Below are 7,494 nucleotides of genomic sequence, written 5' to 3'. Positions count from 1 at the left end.
TCATTATTTTATCTTCCAAATCACTTATGTGTTTTTCTGTGTCATTTAGTCTGATATTCATAGCTTCTAGAGTGTTTTTTTATTTCATATATTGAATTATCTATTTTTGATTGGGTCTTTTATATTTTCTAGTTCCTTGTTAAAATGATTTATGTTTAGATCAATTCTCTTCCCTAATTCGATTAGCATTTTTATTACTAATGTTTTGAACTTTTTTTTGTAAAGGGACGACATATATTCCTTTTCCAGATGTTACAGTAAAACCAGGTGGAAAAAATGGTTTTAGCAGTTAGGAAAAAAAAAGTACACATCTGGAGTTTGGCCATTAAAAGTAATTTACAACACTGAGAGGGGAAAAAAAAAGACAAGAAGTTGTTTCCCGTTACAGACCTCCCCACCACCCCAAAGCTTAATACTTGCTTACCAAGTCAAAAAAGTGACAGTTGATTCACAAGCTGGAGGTTTGAACTTGAGTAAGGCATTTATAAAAACCCAGACAGGGGCAGTGTCCTCCCCAGCCCAGGAGCCACTAGGCACAGCACAAGAGATTACAAACTCAGCAGGGGAAGGCTGGACACTCAGGGTTTGGGAGTGTAGGCACCCCCACCTCTGGCTCAAGGATTTGGGGAGTAAACAAAACCTGCCTGGAAAAGAATTGGGGACGAAAACCAGCCTTCTGCATGGATGGGGACAGGGAAGGAGGTAGGACCAGGGGCAGGAGCATTTCACATCACTAACCTAACTTAGGAAACTGCAAGGGACCATCTTCAACTGCCTTAAGAGGAAGACCAGATGGATGATGGGAGAATCCACAAGAGGGAGAGGAGGAGAGGGAACGTGGCTAGGGGGCAACAGCCCCTTCCCTTCTGGGCACAGGAAGGCAAACAGGGCACCAGGTCCAGGCAGTGACCACAAGGACAGCAAGGACAGCTTAGAGATCACCCATCTGCCCCCACCCAACTGCTCATTCTGCCTGCCCGCTGGTGTAGGGCCACTCTCCGGCCCGAGCAGTGGATGGCTCTGTGCCTGGGGCCCTGCCTCTTCTGTGTCTCCTCCCTTGGAGGCAGCACCAGCCTCTGCTCCTTTGGCCTGGGGCTCCTGGCTCTTGGGTAGTGGCAACCTTCCCTCCCTGGGCAGTGCCTTCCTTGCTGCAGGCACCGACTCCCCCCGCTCCTGCCCTTCCTCTGTGGGTGGCGAGGCAGACAGATCATCCCCCACCGGCTTCCAATTTCTCCTGAAGGCCAGGCCACTCAATTTGGAAGGCTTCTTGAAAGAGAATGTCTTCTTCTTCTTGGGGGTCTCCTCCCCCTTGGCCTCAGCACCCTGGCTAGGGGGTGCTGGCTTGATGGCAATGCCAGTGGCCCCAGCTGCCTCCTCTGTTCCATTCATGGAGGAGGGGGCGACTCCCCTTCACCTTTGGGGGATAAGTCTCCACTGCTTTTCACGCAGCCGTTCTTGTGGCCGTTCTCCTGTCCATTGACCTTTGTGGGGGAAGTGCCTGCTGCCTCCTTGGCGGTTACATTGCCCTGGGGAGCCTTGGAGCTCTGGCTGCCCATGGTGGGGTTCTGCTGGAGGGACTCCTGGAGCCACCCTGGGCTTGTGCCACAGGAGATAGTTTGGTCAGGTGGGCCTCACCGGTGGGGGGGGGGGATGGGGTGGGACTCGTGGCTGAGGGAAGGGACCCCACTCCATGCCCCCCTCCCACTAGCTGTGCTGGCCCCACTCTGTGCCAGAATGCCACCCTGTTTTGAATTTTTTATCTGGTAAATTGTTTATTTCTGTTTCATTATTTTTTCAGGGGTTTTCGCTTGTTCTTTCAATTGAGGGTAGTTCCTTTTCCTTTTCATTTTACTTAACTTTCTCTGTCTATGAATTTAGGCAAACCGTTACCTATTGTGGTCTTAAAGAGGTGTTCTCATGTGGAAGCCTCCCTGTGCAGAGCACGTGTGCCCAGTGCCTTTGGTGGGAAGGCTGGAAGTTATGTGGATGCCAGTCATGTCTTTCCTCAGGTTGTGCTGGTTGCTGTCACCTTGGTAGGCAGTGTGGCTGGTGATGGAGGAGCTAGAGGCTCACAGTTTGAGGTGGGACTTCCTCTCTGCTCGCTGGCTGTCATCGTCCTATCAGGGGCGGGGTCTGATCCCTAGTTGCTGGAGCAGAAGCCCTGAGGGTCAGGCTTGCATTGGCTCTGTTCTGTTTAAGTGTGTATTTTTCCTTCTCCCGCACTGGGACCTTTGCCCCGAAGGAGGGGAGTGCTGAAGCAAGTGGGGCTTGTGCTGTTATAGAGGACCAGTGTGTTGCCTGTGTAGAAGTCTGCAGCTCTGCTCGATGCAGCCCATGGTTGCATCTTTTCCCTGGTCTTGGCTGCCCCAGATCTAGTGCTGTGCTGCCATGGAGTGAGTGGGACTGGAGCGGGGCCAGAGCATTGGCTCAGCTTGGGCTGGGGCATGCAGTGAGGCAGCTGTGGAAAATCTGGACAGCCACGTTGCTGTCAGAAGTTTGAGCTGCTTCTGGAGTGCTGCTTTGAGTGAGCACCAACAGTGGCTGCCACTGCCCCACCTGGACTATGTCCTGGGCTGCCTCTAAGTCCTTAGCTCAAGTCTTTACCCAGGTCCTGACCACCCTAGATCCAGTGCCACACTGTGGAGTGGAGTGAGGAGGGTCGAGGTATTTGCTTGAGTCTGTCTTTTTTTCTAAGATCAGGTCTTCCCTTGCTTTGGCTTATTGAAATGTCCTTGCTTCTATGAAATATAAGTATTTTTTAAAACTGGCAAAGAAAAAGTGGACAATGATATTATGTCTCCTCATTCAAATGTATTTACTCAGCCTTGAGTTTGACTTCTGGATCCATTCAAGATAAGTGGCTTGAGGTAAATTTCTAATTTTGATTTCACCACATGTAAAGTCACAGAGGTTCCTAATAACACATGTAATATTTGCAAATAACATATTTGCGAAGACCTTAGCACACTTTGTAGTACATAGTAGATGATCAATAATTTGTGGTAGTTATATGAAAAATAAAGACAATAGATAAGTGTCATCATCCAGATAAGTAAATTAAGAGGAGTGTATTGATGGTATAAACTTATCATGTTTACACCACTGTGTTAGCTAAGTTTTTCCATTTTTCCACGGTGGCTTCATTTGGGACCTATCCATTCTTTTGGCTCCAAGAGTACGTCTAAGCAGTAAGCATCAAGGGGGAATTTTCCTTTCATGCACACAGCCAACCAAACAGACCTGTGTTAGCTGTGAGGAGCATTCCAGAACCAGTGGTAGAATGAGGTTGTGCCTACTGGCTGAAGTTCTTGTTGGATCTAGAATTTAAACTCACCTCTTTGGTTCTAGGACTAGTATTTCCTATTGTACAATGCAGATCTTTGTATTTCCAATGCTTAATAAATCATAGTTTTTTAAAATTAATTAATTTATTTATTTTTGGCCACGTTGGATCTTCATTGCTGTGCGTGGGCTTTCTCTAGTTGAGGTGAGCGGGGCCTATTCTTTGTTGCGGCACGTGGGCTTCTCATTGCGGTGGCTTCTCTTGTTGCAGAGCATGGGCTCCAGGCATGCGGGTTTCAGTAGTTGTAGCACACAGGCTTCAGTAGTTGCAGCTCACGGGCTCAGTAGTTGTGGTTCACGGGCTGTAGAGCACAGGCTCAATAGTTTTGGTGCACGTGGCATGTGGGATCTTCCCGGACCAGGGCTCGAACCCGTGTCCCCTGCATTGGCAGGCAGATTCTTAACCACTGCGCCACCAGGGAAGTCCAATAAATCATAGTTTATCAGTGTTTGTTGATGATTTAAATGAATAAATGTGAAAATGCACCTAGGGGAATACAGTAGGTCCATAAAGCATTAGGGTTTTCTCAATTATCTGCTGCTATTTGTTTCAGGGACCTATCTGAAATAGATAGCATTTTCACAGGTGACCTTTAACTTACTAACTTAAGAAAACAGAAAACAGGAAAAGGGTGGGAATTACTCTTGACTAAGACACATTTGTGTTAAGTCCATGATGGGTATTACAGGTATTCTGACAGGCATCTTCCTGGTCAAGATTTAAGTTAAATTTGAGCTCAATGTCTAATAACATCCAGACTTGTTTCCCAGGCACCTCAAAAGTCGAACATGGGGGCCTCCCTGGTGGCGCAGTGGTTGGGAGTCCGCCTGCCGATGCAGAGGACGCGTGTTCGTGCCCTGGTCCGGGAGGATCCCACGTGCCGCGGAGCGGCTGGGCCTGAGCGTCCGGATCCTGTGCGCCGCAGCGGGAGAGGCTGCAGGGGTGAGAGGCCCGCGTACCGCAAAAAAAAAAAGAAGTCGAGGGCTTCCCTGGTGGCGCAGTTGTTGAGAGTCTGCCTGCCGATGCAGGGCACATGGGTTCGTGCCCCAGTCCGGGAGGATCCCACATGCCGCGGAGCGGCTGGGCCCGTGAGCCATGGTCACTGGGCCTGCGCGTCCGGAGCCTGTGCTCCACAACGGGAGAGACCACAACAGTAAGAGGCCCACGTACCGCAAAAAAAAAAAAAAAAAAAAAGTCGAACATGTTTTCCTAGATAGGTGACATTGTGGGACCTTTAACTGACAATAATGCAATGTGGGCAGTGCAATGACTGAATGATTTTAGAAATATTGATATCTATAGGCCACTCTATGAGTAGAGAGGAGGCAAACACTTTTGCTGTCTCATATTTATCTGGGATTCTCATGTCACTCTTACGGAAAGCTGGTGGCGTAAAGTTTTTAAGACATCCACTTTGTTCAGGTTCTGCATCAGAAGCTAGGGAGGGCCATAATGCAAGGACAGATCCAGGTTTTGTGAGGCCTGAAAGTTTAGACAATTTAGGGTGCTCTATTGTTAAAAAAAAAACCCATACAATCATAAATTTAAATATTTGATATAAAAGTGAGTAATTAGAAGGGATCAGTCCTTGCAAGTAGAGGTCACAAAGCTGGTTTCATTAGCTTCCTGTAAATGTGCCTCTGTAATACTGGAAGCAACATTTTAAGACAAAGGGATTTGTGATAGAATGTTGATGGGTGGGGCATTTCCAAACATTTACCAGTAAGAGACACATGTATATGCTAAATGTAGCTCCAGAGATAGACATTAAGTGCCAAGTGCTCAGAGTGGAGGGAAGCCGGGTTGTAGGGAAGACAGCAGAGAAGGGGCCACTGTCAATTATGCATTCAGGAAGCCTTCAGTTAATTGGAATGCTTAGGGAGCTGGGAATCCTTGAGTTGACTTTTCAAATTAATCAAAAACAACAACAACAAAACCCTATCATTTATTGGCCATCAGAACTTTTTAAAAATACAGTCCTTTTCTTTTTTCCAATTTTCCTGTAGGTTTAAGAATTAAAAGAAAAAAATCAATCAATGTAATTTACCCACTGAGTTTAAGGAGAAAAGAAACCAAATAATTACTTAGAGGGGGAAAATAAAGTATTCACTTCCTGCCTTAATAGAAAGTCCTCTGTTGCTTGGGTGACTGAAGTAGCACCCGTGCCTGGTGGGAACAGGAATGCTGGCCTCCTTAACTGCCTCTCAGAGGTCATTTGACCGGTAGAATTATGGTGGGGACATTGGTTTGATTGTGGTGTAGCTGTAAGTGCTCAATAAAAATTCCTTGAATGGATGAATGAACCAAATGAATGGTTCCAGTTTGAACAGATAAGGACAGTTTTGAAAGCATTTTTTATTCCTAAGAATTCTGTAATTAAATTTTATCAGACTCTTTTGAATGCACTGAAAATTCCTTCCTGAATATGGCCTAGGTTTGACAGCGAAAGGATTAGGAAATGGAACTTTCACTGAGCGCCTGACATATGCCAGATATTTTGCTGATGTCTGTATATTTATTTAAGCCTTGTAACCATTTTGCAGTGGAGGAAAACTAGATCTCAGGACTAAAATAACTTGTCGGTGGCCTTCCAGGGAGCAAGTGGCAGAGCTAGGATTCAGATCCAAGTTTCTGTGTCCAGGGTTCATTCTCTGACTCTAACTTGTCATTTGACCTTTCTTTCCAGCAAATGTGAAAGACACATGAAACAGAGACTTTAGCTAGAGGGAGGAAGGATTATAAAGAAGGGAGTGTGGTGTGGTGCAGAGTTATGCTGCTTAGCCATCGGTAGTATGTGACTTGGGGTCTTAAATTACACATCTGTAAGATCAGAGGACTGGAGTTGATGACCTCTGAGTGGGGTGACCACATGGCCCAGTTTGCCAAGGCAGCCCTGATTTATACCTGTTGTACCAAGGTGACTATGATTAGCATTCCCTTCCACTTTCAAAAGTGTTCCACTGTGGATCGTAAAGTCTAAGGCTGCCCTATATATGAGATTCATTCCAGGTCTTAATTTCTATGATTTCAAATTGAATCTAATAGTTTCTTTGATTACTGAAGCAATAGGAATTTTCATTTCCCAGGCCCGTGAGGTGTGAGGGACTGATAGCACATCAAGTGACCTCTGTCTAGAGTTTGCTTTACATTTCTGATACAGATATTTTTTCTGATATTGCCCCTTTCCTTTAAAAGTACACTAGTTAGGGACTTCCTTGGTGGTGCAGTCGTTAAGAATCCGCCTGCCAATGCAGGGGACATGGGTTCGATCCCTGGTCCAGGAAGATCCCACATGCCACGGAGCAACCAAGCCCGTGTACCACAATGACTGAGCCCACGTGCCACAACTACTGAAACCTGTGTACCTAGAGCCCTGCTCCGCAACAAGAGAAGCCACTGCAACGAGAAGCCTGTGCTCTCCAACGAAGAGTAGCCCCTGCTCGCCGCAACTAGAGAAAGCCTGCACACAGCAACGAAGACCCAACTCAGCCAAAAATAAATAGTACACTAGTTCATCCCCTTCTGGTCAGTTTGGTTCCAGTAAATTGGGGATCATTATATAAATATTTATTTCTACTAATAGTGGCCATCACTTACTGAGTGCTTAGAATAAATCATTATTCTAAGCACTGATTACATTATCTCATTTAATGCACTTATTAATATAAGATAGTTTCTCACTTTCTAGATAAGGAAATTGAGGCTTAGAGCAATTAAGCGACTTGAAGGAAGAGGTGAAAGCAGGTATTCCTAATCTCTTAACCATTATACTATAGTAAGGTATGTATACAAACACAGAGCAGATAATTTAAAAAACTATCAGAGTTGGAGACACAATGGTGGGTAGAAGGACTTGAGCTTACCTTCTCTCATGAAAACACCAAAATCACAACTGACTGCTGAACAACCATTAACAAAAAAGATTCAAACCTACCAAAAAAGATATTCCTTTCAAAGACAAAGAAGAAGCCACAAGGAGACAGTAGGAGGGCTGCTTTTGCAATATAATCAAAACCCATACCTGCTGGGTGGGTGACCCACAAACTGTAAAATAATTATATCACAGAGGTTCTCCCACAGGCATGAGAGTTCTGAGCCCCATGTCAAGCTCCCTAGCCTGGGGGTCTGGCATCAGGAGGAGGAGCCCCTAG

General features: G+C 45.9%; 1 pseudogene; it reads right to left on the bottom strand.

Moving 5' to 3' along the window:
* Positions 1-237: 237 nt before the first annotated feature.
* LOC132428119 (MARCKS-related protein-like) lies at positions 238-1,556 on the bottom strand (annotated as a pseudogene).
* Positions 1,557-7,494: the final 5,938 nt, after the last annotated feature.

Source organism: Delphinus delphis, chromosome 7 (assembly GCF_949987515.2).
Source record: "Delphinus delphis chromosome 7, mDelDel1.2, whole genome shotgun sequence".
Lineage (NCBI taxonomy): Eukaryota > Metazoa > Chordata > Mammalia > Artiodactyla > Delphinidae > Delphinus > Delphinus delphis.
This window is presented reverse-complemented; position numbering and strand designations above follow the sequence as displayed.